We start from the raw sequence: 19,387 nt of genomic DNA, 5'->3' as shown, positions 1-19,387 counted from the left end.
GGTCTATGAATTTCAACACATGTATAAATCTGTGTAACCACCACCATACTCAGGAAACAGAACAGTTCCATCACATCACAAAACGCCCTCATGCTATCACTAGCATACCCTCTCCCTACCCATAATCCCTGAACCAGTGATCTGTTCTCCATGACTATAGGTTTAAATTTTCGAGAATGTCATATAAATGGAATCATGAGACTATTTTCTTTCACTAAGCATAATGTCTTTAATATTCATTCAAGTTGTTGCATATACCAACAGTTGGTTCTTTTTTACTACTGGGTAGTGTTCCATTATATAGTGTATCCATTCACACATTGACACTGGGGTCACTTCCAGTTTTTGACAATTATGAATAGAGCTGCTATAAACACTAATGTACTAGTTTTTGAGGTAACATAGTTCCATTTTTCTTGGGCAAATACCTACGGGTGGGATTATGCTAAATATGTTTAACTTTGTAAGACTGCCAAACTGTTATCCAAAGTAGCTGTACAATTTTGCATTCACATCAGCAATGTGCTAGAGTTTCAGTTGCTCCACATCGTTGCCAGCCTGGTATTGTCAAAGTTTTTTGTTTGCTGCTTTTGTTTTGATATTCTAATAGGTATATAGTGGTATCTCTTTATGGTTTTAATTGGCATTTGCCTACTAGCTAATGATGCTGATATACTTCTGATTTTTTTTACTATTACATTTAATTCAACTTGTTAAAGAACTATGTCTACTATTTCAGTATTCAGCCTGTTAGTGGAATGAAAGAGTTTTATAAATTAAACTAAGCTTGATGTCTTTTCAGAGTCATTTATAACACTGAAGATTTCAAATTGGCTTCGCAGCAATAACAGAAAAGTATATGCAAACATTTTCAATTCACTGGTATAAAATGTACTCAAATATATTCAACTTGTACTAACTTGAGTTTGTGTAGCTTCTTAATAAAAATCGAGAAAATTAACAGCTTCTTTTTCAACTTCCTTCTACTCATCTTTCCAGAAGCTCATTCCACAAAATAACCTAAGTGTAATGTTACCAAACTCAACATTTATTGTTTGTTTTGTGCTAGGCAATGTTAGACCTTATCTATACAAATATTACTATGTCAAATGACCCTGTCCTCAAACAGTTTATATCATTCATTATTTTTTAAAAGTAACTACTTTCTTGTTTTCTAAATAGCCTTTCTCTTTTAGAACTTAGTTTTAGATTTAAAGAAAAATTCGTAAGATAGCAGAGTTCCAATATACCATCCTCCCATCAGTTTTCTCTATTATTAACATCTTACATTAAAATGGTATATTTGTTAAAATTAATAAATCAATACTAATATATTATTGTTAACTAAAACCCATAGTTTATTCAGATTTCCTTCTTTTTTACCTAATAACCTATTTCTGTTCTAGGATCCTATCCAGAAGATGACATTACATTTAGTTGTCATGTCTTTTTAGGTTCCTCCTGGCTGTGATAGTTTTTCAGACTTGCCTTTTTTTTAATGACTTGATGGTGTGGATGAGCACCAGTTAGGTATTTCATAGGATGCCCCAGGGATCGAACCAGCAACCTGAGTGTGCGCCCTGACCAGGAATCGAACCTGTGAACTTTTGGTCTACAGGATGGCACTCCAACCAACTAAGCCACACCAGCCAGGGCCTACCATATTCATTTCTTTTTAAGATGTTATTTATTTATTTTTAGAGAAGGGGAAGGGAGGGAGAATGAGAGGGAGAGAAACATCGATGTGTGGTTGCCTCTCATTCACCCCCAACTGGGGGCTCCACCCACAACCCAGGCATGTGCCCTGACTGGAAATCGAACCAGCAACCCTTCGATTTGCAGGCCAGCACTCAATCCACTGAGCCAGACCAGCCAGGGCTCATTTTTAAACTTAAAAATTTTAACTCATTAAACAAATCTCATTGTGATACAAAGCTTGGTTCAAATTTTTAAATTATTAATCAACATATATGTGTATTTCTCTACAAATACATGAATATAGAAAATGAGCCCTGGCTGCTGTGGCTCAGTGGATTGAACACCGGCCTCCAAACAGAAAAGTCACTGCTCAATTCCCAGCTGGGCACATGCCTGGGTTGCAGGCAGGGTCCCCAGTCAGGGGTGTGAGAGAGACAACCTGTCAATGTATCTCTTGCACATTGACACTTCTCTCCCACTCTTTCTCCCTCCCTTCCCATCTCTCAAAAAATTTAAAAAATCTTTAAAAAAGAAAATAGAAAATGGTCACTATTCTAAGGTGCAGTAGTATAAACTACAATTAAACTGACATCTATATTTCAACAATCCTGATCTCTAACTCCACAACCATAGTGTACACTAGGTCTCCACATACCAACGAAGGAAGAAACAAGTTACAAAAATTATAAAGAAAATTAGTTACCTGTCAACTTATTATCTCTGTAAAAAATACCTTGCCACTTATCCAAGATATGATCTAAATAGTACATTAATGCCCTGGCTGGGTGGCTCACTTGGTTGGAGCATCCTACTTACATCAAAAAGGTTGTGGGTTCTATTCCAGTCAGGGCACATACCTACGCTGTGGGTTCCATATCCAGTCAGGGTGCATATGGGAGGCAATCGATCAGTGTTTCTCACATCGCTCTCTCTCTCCCCCCATCTCTCTCTCCTCCCCCTTTCTCCCTTCCTCTCTCTCTAAAATCAGTAAACATATCCTCATGTGAGAATCAAAAACTAAATACAAAATTACTAAAAATTTGTGCAAAATATATTTACTTTTAATAATTTGCTTGTATTTATTCATTTTTCCTCTTTTATTCAAGTGGCAGGTATGATCTTTGTTATATTATAAAAAACAATTCTAGTTCTGTGACCTTGGGTCTAAAATAATTGCTACAAGATTCTACTGTTATCAACTGCTGCACAGGTAAGTTTCTCCTCAAATTCTCTTAGGTCAAACATACTTCTCATCTACAACAAATGAGACAACTGGCCTATGACATATGATATATGACAAACTCTAATGCTGTGACTTACATACCAGTCACAGATGTAATAAAATCTAAGAGTCAAAAAAAAAAAAAAGATCTTAAACCACCAGAGAAGTTAAGTCCTTCCAAGCAAGAGGGCTTTTCTGGGTGGATGCAATGCACCTTAGGGTAGTTGTTGGGAGAATTCACTTAGGAGACAGAAGTTATTGATAAGTTCGGTAGAAAAGGTTTTATTAAATGAAAATAATACAAATCAAATGTGTTGCAGGAAGTGTCAATTATTCCAAATCTAACTACAGTAAGTTCTAACTAAAGTAAAACTTTATTTCTTAAACAAGTCAGAGGCATGGGTATAAGAGGGGAGGTAACTATTCTAGATTTAAAAAAAACTTAAAACATATTACACAAACAATTATAGTAAGTAGATCTTTCGGGTTATTCATTTAAACAAACCAAATGCAAAATGACCTTTTGTACATAAGTAGAGAGTTTAACACGAACTGAGTATTAGTCAATTTTAAGGAATTGCAGTTAATTTTTGTAAGTATGATAATGGTACTATGGTTATACTACAAAAAAATTTAAGTTTCATCCTCAAGTATTTATGGGTAAAATAGCATCTCTGGAATTTTCTTGGAAATACATCAACCAAAAATGTACTGAGGGAGTGTAGAGGTGAAAGTCAAGTGAAGATACTCTACTTTTGTGATTAAGTTTAAAATTACAAGTGAATTAATAAATAAAATAAGCAAAACTTTAGTACTTTGTTATTAAAATGTCTTCCCTTCAAATAAATTAGTTACTGGTGGCCATATGACCAGGACCTAACAAAGTGCCTGTCATATAGTGCTAACTTGCTCAATAAACAAAGATTTGCTGAACAAATTACTGAATTGCCTAACAAAAAAGAGAACAGACCCCTAAAGCTCAACGGAGGTAACATAAATTTCTAAGAAAATGTGCCTCTCTGGCAAGTCTGGGCAGCAGTACTAATAGCATGTTTAGGAAACTGTCCAGTACAGGAGCAGGAATTTCAAAGACAAAAGAAAAGCTATCTAAAAATACCCTCACTAAAGGAGTAGGCAAAGGTTTGAAGTACAGGGGAAAGTTGGCAATGGGTAGCAGAAAAGAAAATCTGGTGTCATGAGGGGGAACCTGGAATACTTAGAAGCTAGGTTCATTCTCAGGAGCACCATCCTTAGGGTGACACCTGAGATAGCTAAGGTGAACAAGATAATTTCTTTCTGACCTCAAGGCCTTCTCCTTTCTCTGTACTACAATCTAGATAATTCCTCATCCATTGTATTTAAACCAGTATGATACTACTACAAATATTCTTTCATTTTCCTATCTGTTGTTCTATGAACTAAGACTTTAGAAAAAATCTTACTAATTTAGAAAAGTATATGATGCTGCTTAAGAAACCACAGATGATTCTGCCACAAAATAAATAATTACTGCATTAGGAAAGAAACATAAATATTAATTATAAAAGACAGTATTATCAATGGTAGAGATAAAAAAGTGTTATAAGTACTAACCAAATTCCATTACTTACTATCCACATTTAAAAAGGACCAGTAAAGCCATTGGTTCATAACATTTCTATACAGTATTCCTAAAATATAATCATTTTCTACTTATAAAGGGGTACAAAAGCAGAACCACAGTGGTGTCTTAGCACTAGGAGGTTGTTGTACATATTTTTCTGTTTAGGGGGGTATAGGTTTATCCCTTTAAAAATCCTCTGCATCCATAAAGAAAAACTCGTAGCTTCTCTTTTTTTTTTCATAAAACACTCTAGTTTACCAAATAATTTGTTTGAATAATTCAGACAATACAATTTTTGTACCAGGCAAGAACATTCTTCAAAGTGACAAAGAACACAGTGTTTCTAACACCCTTTAAATTTTTTTAAATATATTTATTTATTTATATTTAGAAATACGGTTTTAAAGCAACTTCTGATCCTTCATTTGACCATCCAGTTCAAGTGCCTAACACAGTCTGTCTTGAAATTGTATCTCAATTACAAATTACCTGAAGTTACTAGAAAAGAGATTCTAACTAGCCCAGATGAGGTGTAATATCCATTTTCTCAAAAGACTGGATTGTTTCCCTCCATCTCTATTTGTGCTTCTCCCTGAGTATTAGTATGATTCTAAACATTTTGATTCTAAAGCTTTTCTACATCATTGCAACCTCAAGACTAGAGAGGACGTCTTTCCCTGATAGGCAGACTTCCAAAATGCAGAACAGAACTAGTATTTGCTCATCTCACATAACCATCCTTGAATCGTTAACTGTGATGGTAATAAGCTTCCATTTAAACCGTGTGACTAAAGTGCACGGTCGGAGACATTCTCCAAAAGAGACAGGTAAAAAGAGGGGCATTAGTGACCTAGACATAATCACTGGAGGAGTTGCTGGTAGCCAATAAACCACTGCAAAGAACATAATGGCTACACATTATTTTTTAATTATATCTTTTTAATTTGGAAATAAAATATTTGTAGCTGCACTTACACATTAATTTACATTTCTGTCTAAAAAATTTCCTTAAAGTAATTAAAATTTCAGAAACTACATAACTAGCCTTTATAGTGACTTCTAATTACAATGTTGTACCTGTGGACAAATACAGAAAATGTTGGGAACAGAGACTGCAGGGATTCAGAAGTAGAGAGTGAAAAGGCACCTAGAGTTCAACCACAGACCAAGAAGCAGGAGAAGGGGAGCTGCCTTAGAATGGAGTGGGGGAGAGATGGAGAGGGTAGTAGATTCATCTATACGTAACAGAAAAAAACCAAAACTGTGGCTTAAGCAAAATAGAAGTTCATTTCTCTCTGACATAAAATAATCTGAAAACAGGCAATCTAGGGCTTGTTCCACCATGTCATCAGCATACAGTGTCCTCCTGCTCTCCATTCATTCCACCATCCCTGTCCCCATGGTCTCTGCTGGCAACTGGAGAAAAAGATAAGGGTACACCTCTCCCTTTAAATGGAATTTTGGGAAGTATCACACACTTTCACTTACATATATCATTTCATTGATCAGAACTGCTTCACAACTTTGTAACTTCCTGCAAAGGAATCTTAGAAAATTAAGTCTTTCAGTAAGTGAAGAGAGTATCCACTCAATATCTAGGTTTTAACTTGAGAAAAACAGAGAACCTAACAGTAGATCAAAAGCAAGAAAGTGCAGATGAAAATAGATGTGAATACAAACTTTCCTTCTTTAATCTCAAGCTACAAAATGGCTAGAATGAAATATTTTTGATATATTACTTACTTGAAAAAGGAGAAAATGAAGAGGAATGCGACCTTTAATTCTACTTCTTAGACTATTTCTTATTCCTCCCCATATTATTACAAAAAGTTCACTTGAGAAATAACAAAAAGTGTGAACCAAAAATGTGAGCCAAAATAATTTGGCTCAAAGTTATTATATCTCCTTACTATACAAAGGTATGAAACTAACATATTTAACAAACAGAAAATACCAAGGTAGAGACAGTTTAAAACCAAACAAAATCACATCACTCTTCTACAGGTAAAACTTTTAAGTTACTTCCCAGGACCAGAAACTCAGCCTAAACTCCTCTCCATACCCTCTCCATGCATCCATAAAGCAGATCTAATCTCCCTGATTCTCTTTCCTTACACTTCTAAGGATTTTACTGCAATCACAATGAAATCACAAGAATAATCTCATTTAGAAATTATAAAGTTTTAAAAAATCTTATAAAATCCCCTGGAACCTCAAATATTCTAACTTTACTAGACAGAACTAATGATGTCAACTAGTATTCATTCACATATCTTCTTATCTCAAACATGTAAATTGCATTTCTAAGATCCTAAACATTAGGTGATATATTTCAAAAAGTTTTTCTTTCACACAAGCACAATACAGCAATGGCCATGGTGATGGTGGTGTTAGAACAAAATTAAGACCTTTAGAGGCTCCAAGTACAAAAAAACAATAGTATAATACTTTCTCCTCCCTATTAAATACTAAACACGTTAATACAATAAGATTATTTCTTTTCTGATTACTACATCAAAAAATTTTAACAAAATTCCATTTTTTTACAAACAGAATTTTTTTTTAAAATGTTTTCTTCTGCTTTGCAACTTGAGTTCTACTCTGTGTCAGGTATTTTATATGCATTAGTGATAATTCTTACCACATGCACAAAAGGTTGATATAACCAATCCTGTTATGCTAATAAATGGCTCCAAAAAAGCCAGAGGTCCAAGGTCACTCATGCAGTAAGTAGTAGAGTTGAATATCTGAAATAGGCCTTTCTGTCTCCCAAGTCTGATACATTAGACATACTGCCTATAAGACATTTCAGGAAACACCAAATAATAACTTTTAAATGCATCATTTGATAGACCTCAAATTTTCTTTGGAACCTAATCACCAATAATTCTAGACAATGAATGTAAGTATATAGCCAAGACCACTTTTTTAAAATGTGAATAGTGTCCTCTGGATTGTGCCATGTAGCAGCTATAATGCAAATGTTTGTCAAAGGCCTTGTCAACGCCATTTACTGTTCTGTTTTGGGAAAAACTACAACCATTTTCTAAAAAGTAGATAAGAGTCTCAGAATATTAAAGAAAAGTATTTTAAAGTACATAAAAATATACTCAGCATAGTCATTAGAAAAATGCAAATTAAAACTACAATGATATATACATATTATAAGAGCTAAAATAAAAGAAAACTGACTCTACTAAGCATTAGCAAGGATGTAAAGCAACAGGAACTCTCATATATTGCTGGTGGGAATGCAAAATGATCGAGCCAACTTTGGAAGAGTTTGGTAGTTTCTTACAAAATTAAACATACACTTACCATTTGATTCAGCAACCCCACTCCTTGGTGAAATAGACTTAAGTTCATACACCCCTCCAAAAAAAAAAACTATTCTCAAATGTTTACAGCAGTTTTATCCATAATTGCTAAAAACTAGAAACAACCCAAACATCTCTCAACAGGCGAAGAGATAAACCACAATGCATCCATCCATACTATGGATTATTACTTAGCAATGAAAAGGAACAAACTACTAATAGACACGACATGAATCTCAAATGCATTTTCTACATGAAAGAGGCTGACCCAAAAGTCTATATAATTCCATGGATAGGACAATAACTCACAAATGGAAAACGCCAAACAACAGCCAAGGAAAATAGATCAGTTTTTACCAGGGGGTTAGATTTAGTGGGAGAAGCTAACTACAAAGCGGCAACAGGAGCTCTGTGTCTTGATAATGATAGTAGATACATATACTATGCATTTGTCAAACCCATAGAATTGTATATCACAAAGTGTGAATTTTACCGTACATAAATTTAAATTTTTTTAAAAAATTAATGCACTTAAAAGTAAAGAAAATATGCCAAACAAGAAAAAATAATAAAAGAAAGAGTATTTTAAATTTACTAGTTCTATAAACGATTTTCATCAGGAGATAATATAGCTGGCTCCACTGAGCTATGGAGATAAAATCCAAAAGTGTTTAATACATGGTTTACCACATAGTAAATTCTGAACTGATACTGGGTTCCCTTCCCTCTACCCACTTCTCTCTCTTACATATGCATTTCTCTTTCCCTGTGTCTACCCTTCACTTCTTTCCTCCTCTATACTGGCAATAGATTTTTTTTGACTATTTCATATTCCTTCCCTATTTCTTTCGTTAATAATAGAGTGACCCCCCCAACACTTACCCTCATGGGATATGTTCCAAGACCCCCGGTAGGTGCCTAAAACTATGTATAGTACCAAACCCTTCTTTAACTATGTCTTTTCCTATACATACATACCTATGAAGTTTAATTTATAAAATGGCACAGTAAGAGATTAGCAACAATAACTAATAATAAAACAGATCAATATAACAATATATTGTATTAAAGTTATGTGACTGTGGTCTCTCTCTCAAAACAGTCATGTGTGCCTTAACATTAGAAATCTGAGAAATGCATCACTAGGCAATTTTGTCATGGGAACATCATAGAATGTACTTACACAAACCTAGATTGCATAAACATTCTGTAATGAATGATGCTTTAATCATTTAAACCACCCACAGGTGGCAGTAAATTCAATATCACAGTGGGGCCTAGCGTTTTCTTTCAGCATCATGAACAAACTTTTTGCTTTGGCCATGACTGTCATGGTGCTGAGAAGGATGAGCTTCTGTTGTCTGGTCTTCAATCTAGGTCACTAGAAATTTCCCCATGCCTGATACCGGCCCTTCTCGAAATCTGTTAGTCTCACTGACTTCAGCAAAGCAGATCCTTAAACAAATTCCATCATTTGTTATTGTTCTTCAAGATCATAGCTATGATCTGCTTAAATGGCACATACACTGATTTTCCACCTTTGTAGTCCTTAACACTTTTAATTTCATTTCCAATTCAGTCACTTGACATGGCCTCTTACTGGCAGCACTAACAGTGGATTTTCTATGCTTAAGGACCATGATGAACAAAACAACACAAGATTATATCAAGCACAAGAGGAAATGATACAATCAATTGATACAGTATAAGATGTATGACACTGCAGCTGGTGTAATATGGCATACTATTTTATAGCAAACTTTTTAAGTAGAAAGAGTACACCTTAAAATAACAATAAAAAGTATGGTATCGTAAATACATAAACCGGTAAGGGTCATTTCTTATCATTGTCAAGTACTGTACATAATGGTATGTGCTACAATTTTATATGTTTGACAGCTCAATAGGTTTATACCAACATCACCACAAACATGTGAGTAATGCGCTACGCTATGATTTTACAGCACCTGGATAGGAAATTTCCAGTTCCATTACCATCTATGGGAACACCGTTGATCAGGACATCATTATGTGGCATGTGACTGTTATCTTACTGGACTGTACTCACCCTTCTTCTTGTGATAATGTGAGATGATGCAATATCTATATGATGAGATGACATAGGCGCTGTGACATAGTGTGAGGCTACTATAAGGGTCACTTAAACACAAGCACTATGATACTCTAACAGTAGATCTGATAAGCAAAACAGCTACTAAGTAACTAACAGATGGGTTTCACATACAGCATGGATATTCTAGACAAAGGGATGATTCACATTTTGGGCAGGACGGGGCAGTTCAGAGCCAGACAGACAGAGAGATTTCATCACGCTATTCAGAACAGCATACGATTTAAAACTTACGAGTTGTTTATTTCTGGAATTTCCTATTTAATATTTTCAGAACACCATTGATAGTAGACAACTGAAATTGCAGAAAGTAAAACTATGGATAAGGGGGAAATACTGTATTCCCATCCTTTGGGACACTGGCTCTCCCCCATTTTATGTGGTTCTGATGACAATGCCAATGTCATCAATCCCACAATGATTAGCCCAAGGATGGGCCCCATTAGAAACCGTCCCTTGGAAACATCTCAGTATTCTGATGCATGCATCTCTGCCATGAAAGAAGCCTTCTAAAACATAAGCAGAATAAAAGACCAACATGAAGAAAAAAAGTGAAGTTAGGAAATGAAGACTACCCTGAAGACATCATATAATTCTGGATTTGTCTGTTTCTGGACTGCTCTACCTCTATTCTTCCTCCTTATAAAGCCAGTAAGTCATCTTTTTGTTTAAGCCATTTTAGAATTGTTGTTGTATTTAATGCTTCTCATTTTAAAAGCAGTAACATTTTGTTTCCCTAAGAGACAAAAAATAGTAAATTATCTCTTTACTTCTGTGACCTTCATTAACCTATTTTCAGTTTTAATTAATATAAAGCTATTACACAGCCCTGCTGTAAGGAATCACACAACTATGAAAAGAGACAGAAATTTTTTAAAAAGCCATTTATGAGTAGACTGAAAATAGCTGTCCACTGAAGATTTACATTCCAAGTGTCAAGAATCTTAAAGACAGGTTTTAATGTAAATTTTAGTCAGATTTTAAGTCTTCAATGCAGGTAATGCTCACTGTTCACCATATTACATCTTACCACTCTTCTCACTCAAAGCTAAGTACCATAATAAAGATACCTGTTACTTTGAGTCACTCTGGCTTTACATTGTTTACTCACTGTTTTTCATCAATACCTGAAAGAAAGGCAATAGCATATGCCAATAGGAAAAACACCTACATGCAGTAAGGATTAGGGCAAAAGTCTTATGTGTTGATGACATATAATAATTTCTAATAACACTTTCTTCAGTTTGTCTGCCTAATTTCCTACTAATTCTTTGATGCTAAACTTAAATGTCAGCTTCCTTCATGTACAGCTTCCTCCCATCCTAAAGCTGCCTCTGCCTCCTATCCCTCCATCAAATTATAATTATTTATACGTTAGTGGTATGAGAACCTAAAAGTCTATAGTAAGAAATGAAATAGAAAAGAACAGATGAAACACTGCAGTAACAAAATTCACAGTTTGACAACTGAATGAATCTGATGCAGAATTCAAAGAGGATTCATAATTCAAGTTTGGAAAATAGAAGGGATAAGCCAGTAATAGAGAAATTAAAGTTAGAAAGAAGAATACATTTTAGAAGAAAATGAAAGAAAATCCATATTTGAGCATATTGCACTTGATGGCATGACAAACAGGCAGAGCTCTCCAGCTGGAAAATGAAGTTCAGACACAGTTTGGGAGTCATCTGAAAGACGTATTCACTGAAGCCAAAGGGCCAGGTAACAAGAAAAAGAATCCTGATTAAGAAAAATGTGTAAGGCAAATGCTTAAGAAACAAGTTGACCTTGTGAATGAAAAGAAGAGTGACTAGAATATATAGGAAAGACAGGAGAACTACAAAGTTATAAGCAGACGGGAAAAACAAAGGAGGTTCACAGTGTTGAACATGAAGAATTAAAAAGCAAAAATTAAGACTGAAAAAAATCCCTATTTGGCAATTCAATGGTCACTGGTAACAAGAGAGAACAGTCTTAGTAAAAAAGAAAGTAGCAAAATCAGAACAATAGACATAATTGCTTTTTCCTTTGGACTGTTTGTTGTATAATACAAAGAAAAAGCAAGGAAAAGAGAGAAGAATGAGTAAGAAAAGGTGTTTGGGGGTTTTCTGATTGTTTGTTTGTTTTGGCCATTAAAGATATTGTTAAGGGAGCTGGATATAAAAATAATGAAGGAGTTAACTAACGAACCTATATATGCCAACAGATAAAAGAAATAATAGTAGCCATGAAAGCCTAAAGGACACATGCCTAAAACCAAATGGAGAGGAGAAATTATACAACTTAGAAATAAAGAAAAGCAAAGCCGAAGAAGATTCTGTTGGAGGTAATCTTATTCTTTTCAAAAAAAAAAAAAAAAGTAAATAAAACAGCATACAAAGTGTCTCACATTGATGTCTCTCTCTCCCTTCCTCTCTCTCTAAAAGCAATGAAAAAATGTCCTCGGGTGAGAATAAAAGGAAAAAAAGAGCAACAGCATTCATCTTCTCGTCAGAAGTAGGCGACACAGATGGGCATTTTGTAGGCATGATGGGATTAAAAAAAACACAAAACAAATACAGTATCCAAAAAATTCTGGCAACACAGTACACTGTAGGGTATTATGATTACTGTGATTGCATGGCTAACTGGGAGCTGCAGCTTGCATCACGTGATAGTATCTTACCACATATTGCTAACCCTGGAAAAGATCAAAATTTTAAATCTGAAGTATAGTTCTACTAAATGCATATTGCTTTTGCACCATCATAAAGCTCAAAAATTCTAAGTTGAACCATTGTAAGTTGGGACCAGTTGTATATGGAATCAGGGACTAGAAGGGGGGTAAAGTAGATTTGTAATAGCCCCAGTAGTTACTCAATTAGGAAAGAATTGCCAACCAATATAAGCAAGTACTTTGAAGCACACTTTCTAAACAATTGTTCATCTCATTTTCACTTAACTAGCAGAAGGGCACAAATTCTTTAGTCTATTTGACTTGATTGTTACTCTTTTATAAAGACAGACTTCTATATTATGATCTGTATGTCTTTTCCATTGTGCATTTCTCCATCTTTTTCTTTGTGTTACGAAACTTTTAAATTCATTTTAATGTTTTAATGTGGTTTTAGTCTTGCCCTGATGCTTTGCTTAAATATCAAAGTAGCATTTGATTACTTAAGAAATCCATAATATCTATTTTCTAGAAGCCAAGTATTTGAGAGAACTATATAAAGAATAGCAATTCTGAGGCTAGAAATGGCTATATCTTCTGATAGCTGCTCATTTATTATGATTAAAAACAAAATGCCCTGGGAAAATTTGAATGATGATCATCTTTAATATTCTGAAGCCTCAGAAGTTACAGAAAGAAGTGTCTGTTTTCCTTTACACTGAAATTTTTCCCATTACATAATTCACACTTAGGTACTTTATATGTATTACAAATTCAGTGGGACATTTAAAAATAAATATGGCATAGCACATATAAAAAGGATATTGTTGCCATAAAAATAGTAACCTTAGAAAGCTCTGTACTTATTCCTACAATGCTGCCATTGCATAAAAAGCTTAGAGATTCAACTTTTGGAACTCCTTTAAAGTCTTAACACAATCTTTACAATATTGTCAATTCTTTCATTAAATATAGCATTGATTTGGGGATATTTCTAGTTATCAAAAGGTAATTTATCTAAGTTAGAAATACCACTTTTAACAGAAAGTGTGACTATAATGCATGAAATAAATTTTCTTATGCCTCTATAATGACATAATCATTAAAATATATTTTTAGATACACTCCCCTCCTCCACAGTGTCTGCTCTGTGGGTACATATGTTGGGTAAAATGTAAGTTAAATCATTTTATAGACATGCTTATTATTAGGTAATACAAGAAGCTCTAATGGTTTCTAAGAATCAAATGATTGAATATTTGAAAGTAGTTAAACACTCTCATTTTTAAATTTCGCTAGTTGTGATTCAATGCCCTTTTTTCATACTAAACTAAAAATGCACATTATCCTTTTGGTGTATACCTAACATGACCCTGCTCAGTCAGATGTCTACTCATGCTCCACACAAACAGGGTCCAGCAGAAGGAAGGTCTGCTTGAGTATGGTTGCTAGGGTAATAATATGGGTGTCATAATTTATAGTTTTAATTTGAACATTTCACCTAAAATGTCATGGTTTGCTTGAGTGTTATAGTTATGTTACAGAACTGCATACATATGATTTTATAGTAAAAGATTTTGTAATAAAAAAGAGGCATTAGGCGTTACTTCTGCCAGACCCTGTATTATATACACATATACACCCCTATTTTTTAATTCCCTATATGAGTATTTTTTTCTTAGTTTGTCACCTGAATGTTACCTGCTGGCTTTGCCTCCAGATGAGCCCTAGAATGGTCTTTCTAATGGTAGTCATACATTTCCTTTGGTTTATCTTTGAAAAATAGTCTAAGCCCATTCAGCTGCCTTAAGTCTAAGTTGGTTCAAACTTAACTGAAATCAGTCCACCCCACCTTCTACTGCCAAAACAAAATATAACCAAAAAGCAGTTTTTTCTTATGTTCATAAGAAGCTTCAATTGCTTTTAAAGCCCTACCTCTGAGAATTATTTAACTTTGCCTTTATTTTCTTCAAAAATCTTTATTATTAACTCAACATTTAAGATTATCTCTGTCTCAAAGTTGTGCACATAAACTAAGAAATTCCCAAGAAAAAGTTTAATTAGCTATCTGGATTCCTCAAGACAGCCTGAATTTGTCCATTGTTGAATCATCTGTTAGACCATAAGCCTTGTTTTTGATTCAGGAAAAAAAAAACACAAAAAAACAGTGACTGTATGTAAGGGAACAGTTAAAATACATTCTAGGAAAAGGTCACTGAATCTCTACACAGTGGTGAAAATTCTAATACAAGAAAATCAAATTCATTCATTTTATGAAGAAAAGAAGTGGAGGCCCAGAGGGGTAAGTAGCCTACTCAAGTTCGTATGTTTGGTGGCAGAGCCAACACTAGTATCCAAATCTCCTTGATTCCTCCAAGTTCAAAGCTTTTGTACCTTATCCAGTCATTCAAATTAGTAAACAGGATTATGTCAAATGAAAGAAGCTGGACACAAAATAGTACATATTGTAGAAGCAGGGAATGGGCAAACTGGCAAGAGGGAGCTTTTTGGAGGGTGAAAGTATTTTAAAATTGGATTGTGATCATTGCTGCACAACTGCATAAATTTGCTAAAACTTGCACTGTGAATTTTACAGTATATAAATTGTACTTTAATAAAGCTATTCAAAAAATGACTAAGAAGGAACTCAGATTTTACCTTTAAGACTGTATAACTCTCAGAATATGCCATAATATCACTAACACACGAAGAAACCAACCTCAAATCCTTTTCCCTTCAGAATTTCTAAAAGGTAAGTACCTTACCTTCTAACCTTACATGTGCCACGGAAACCAAAAGTGACAGGTACTGCACAAATATACACATAAAGAATGTGCAAAATTTCTATGAAACATGTTAGTTATTGATCATTATTTCCTCTAAGGTAGGATCTGCACCACTCTAGGTAAGCCTCTGCAGACAGTTATAGAATAGATGTGCTTTTATCTGTTATCTGGTCTGACAAATTGCTCCAAAGCAGAATTCCTTGGTGACTTCACTTTTCATAATATCTTTATACCATCATAATTTTAAACATTTGAAGAGTTGTTTTATTAAGAGGAACTATTCCTAATTGCATATTAGCAAGTTTCTTTAGTTATTACTTGTGCATCCTTAGTAGGCATCTATCTCTTCAGCTGACTCAGGATTGACAGCATATTCTCATGCTGCTGAGGCTCAGTTTACCAAAGCTAAGGAAAGATCTTTTGGCCTCAAGAAATTCAATTACCACCTTCCTAAGCCCTAGAGTTTCACTGAACTTTCTAAAAGAGAAAGAAAAATCAGAAACTTATAAAAAGATATCAATATGTTTACCCTGGCTTAAGTTCTTATTTTAAACAGGTTTCCTCAAAATTATAATCTTTTGACATTTGCTAAAATGTATGGATTAAGTATTTATTCAAAGAAATCAAGACATGAAAAATATAACATAACCTCTACTGAATATATCTCTCTTTCATGTACAATTCCATGTGCTACAAAAAGTGAATCAGTCAGATCCCAAATGATTAGGGGCCTGATTATCAAACACATACTTTCCTCCCTATGAACTTTCCTAAACAATAATTGGCTTAAACCTGCTAACAGTACCCCCATGAATGGAGAGCATTGCTGTCAATTTTAGTTTAGGAGTTAGTTCTCATCAATGGAAGCAGTATTTTTTTTTTTACATTATATTATTGCAATGAGGCTCAGAAGAAAATGAAGAGATGTTCTAAAAACCAATCTTTGTAGTCAGAAACTCAACAGATGAAGACAGAAATAACACAACAGGCATGAGAATGTATGCCAGGAAATTGGGAGAGGGGATTATAATATATTAAATATTAAGCAGAACAATAATGTGACTGATACAGGCCCCTTAAAAACTGGGCGTGCAGGGCAGAGGGGACTAAGGGGGTGGGGGGAATGGGACAACTGTAATAGCATAATCAATAAAATATATTATAAAAAAATGAACCAATATCTCCCATTTCTTTTTTTTAATATATTTATTGATTATGCTATTACAGTTGTCCCATTTCCCCCCCCACTCCACTCCATCCTGCCCACCCCCCTCCCTCCCACATTCCCCCCCCATAGTTCATGTCCATGGGTCATACTTATAAGTTCTTTGGCTTCTACATTTCCTACACTATTTTTACCCTCCCCCTGTCTATTTTCCACCTATCATCTATGCTACTTATTCTCTGTACCTTTACCCCCCTCCCCCTCCCTATCCCTTATTGACAACCCTCATGTTCTAGTTGTTTGCCTAGTTTGCTCTCGTTTTTGTTTTATGTGTGGCCGTTAATAACTGTGAGTTTGCTGTCATTTTTACTGTTCCTATTTTTGATCTTCTTTTTCTTAGGTAACTCCCTTTAACATTTCATATAATAAGGGCTTGGTGACGATGAGCTTCTTTAACTTGACCTTATCTGAGAAGCACTTTATCTTCCCTTCCATTCTAAATGATAGCTTTGCTGGATACAGTAATCTTGGATGTAGGTCCTTGCGTTTAATCTTGGGTAATGTAATTATGATGTGCCTTGTTGTGTTCCTCCTTGGGTCCAGCTTCTTTGGGACTCTCTGAGCTTCCTGGACTTCCCGGAAGTCTATTTCCTTTGCCAGATTGGGGAAGTTCTCCATTATTTGTTCAAATAAGTTTTCAATTTTTTGTTCTTCCTCTTCTCCTTCTGGCACCCCTATAATTCGGATGTTGGAACGTTTCAAGGTGTCCTGGAGGTTCCTGAGCCTCTCCTCATTTTTCCAAGTTCTTGTTTCTTCATTCTTTTCTGGTTGGATGTTTGTTTCTTCCTTCTGGTCCATACCATCGATTTGAGTCCCAGTTTCCTTCTCATCACTATTGGTTCCCTGTACATTTTCCTCTGTTTCTCTTAGCATAGGCTTCATTTTTTCATCTGTTTTTCGAACAGATTCAACCAAGTCTGTGAGCATATTGATAACCAGTGCTTTGAACTGTGCATCCGATAGGTTGGCTATCTCTTCGTCGCTTAGTTGTATTTTTTCTGGAGCTTTGAAGTGTTCTGTCATTTGGGCCATTTTTTTTGTTTGTTTGTTTGTCTTGGAGCGTCTGTTACTTTAAGGGGCAGAGCCTTAGGTGTTCACTGGGGCGGGGTAATGCTGGTGGCTGCGCTGTGATGCTGTACGTGGGGGAGGGGCCGAGTGGGAGCAATGGCACCCGCCTCACTCTCCTCCGGATTTCAATCTTTCACTCCGCTACCCACAATCAAACTGGGCCACTCTGGTGCTGGTTCCCGAGCAAGTGGGCCTGTGCACACTCTAGGCCCCCGTGAGTCTCTCCAACAACCTCTCCTGTGAGGCTGGGAGTCTCCCCCGCTGCCGCCCCAACCCCCAGGGGCGCTTTCAATCAGAGGTTTGAGGCTTTATTTCCCCGAGCTGGAGCCCTGGGTTTCACGGTCTGCTTGGCTCCCCGCCGTTCCTCCGGTTTATCTGTGGGCGAATGTGGTGCCGCAGGGTGCTACCCGCCACTCTGCCTGCCCCACTCTCCGCCACTCTGAGTCCGGCCCTCTGGGTTTATCTGTGCAAATGTGGGGCCGCAGGGTCTGCTAGTGCTCGGACTGCCTGCGCCATTTGTCCCACACTCCGCCAGTCTCAGTCCCGCCACAGCCACGCAAGTCCTCTCCACCCCGGTGCCCGTCTCCGCCCCTCTTACCAGTCTAGATGAATGTTTATTTTCTATTTCCTTGGTGTTGGTCCCCCTTGCTGTTTGATTCTGTCAGTTCTGGTTGTGCGAGGAGGCGCAGTGTGTCCACCTACGCCGCCATCCTGGTTCCTCCCCATTTCTCTTTTTATATGGAGGTACAAAATCGTCTTTTAAATAAGTAATATTAAACCTTATAGCAACTGAAGTTCTTCTAGTCCCTTGCCTACTACCTCAAAAGGAAATAAAATCATTAGAATAAACCTATTGTAATATAAAAGCTAATGTTTTTCCAGGACATGTTCTATGAACTCTAAGAAAAAAAATCCTATAAAGATGAACTACTCCCATATTTTCTACCACTGTTGGAAGAGGAAGGATGACAAACAGGTGGAAGAATGTGGAGGCAGAGAGAAAAACAAGAAAAAAATCTCCCTCACCTCCAAATAAGGCTGGCTCATCAATCAGTACAATCCTCTGCCCCCCTCAATCTACCTTCCTTCACTGACTGACCCAATCACAGCTAAGTTCTGTGACAACAGATATAACATAAAAGCTACAAATTATATTTCTCCACCTTTATCACTAGTCAAGACATTATAATCAATAATTTTTTTTAATTATAAAAATGATTGTTAAAACTAGCTTATGAAATGTTGACTTAAGCATTATATAACTTTGGTATGCTTTTATAGTTTGATAGTTTGTAAATATTGTTTTTGCTAAGGCAAATTTATTCTGGCTCTCAGTATTAATGAGATTTGATATCTCATTTAAGAGATATGATATAAATAACCAGCTACAAAATTAGTAAAAATTTAAAATTCATTCATGGTTCACTAACAGTCTTGACTGAATAAGATTTACATAGACACAAAACAGGTTCATTTTAGGTGTATATTTGAATAAATCAAATAGAAGAATCTTCCATTTTCATTTATTTTTGTTCATTTATAATCAGAAAGTTTTAGCATTTAAAGTTCATAGTATGTAATGTTTCTCATAAGTCAGATTCTAAAATAAACATTAGCTCTTCCCGCTTATATCTAAGATTAATATCAATATTTTATTAGTTTATAACAGTGATTTTCAACCAGTATG

The 19,387-nt window shown here is 35.5% G+C and overlaps 1 protein-coding gene across 20 annotated transcripts in view; it reads right to left on the bottom strand.

The window, feature by feature from the left end:
* FUT8 (fucosyltransferase 8) overlaps window positions 1-19,387 on the bottom strand; it is a 187,087-nt gene that overhangs the window by 152,699 nt on the left and 15,001 nt on the right. The window lies entirely within an intron of this gene.

The sequence above is a fragment of the Desmodus rotundus genome, chromosome 7 (genome assembly GCF_022682495.2).
Source record: "Desmodus rotundus isolate HL8 chromosome 7, HLdesRot8A.1, whole genome shotgun sequence".
NCBI classification, from domain to species: domain Eukaryota; kingdom Metazoa; phylum Chordata; class Mammalia; order Chiroptera; family Phyllostomidae; genus Desmodus; species Desmodus rotundus.
This window is presented reverse-complemented; position numbering and strand designations above follow the sequence as displayed.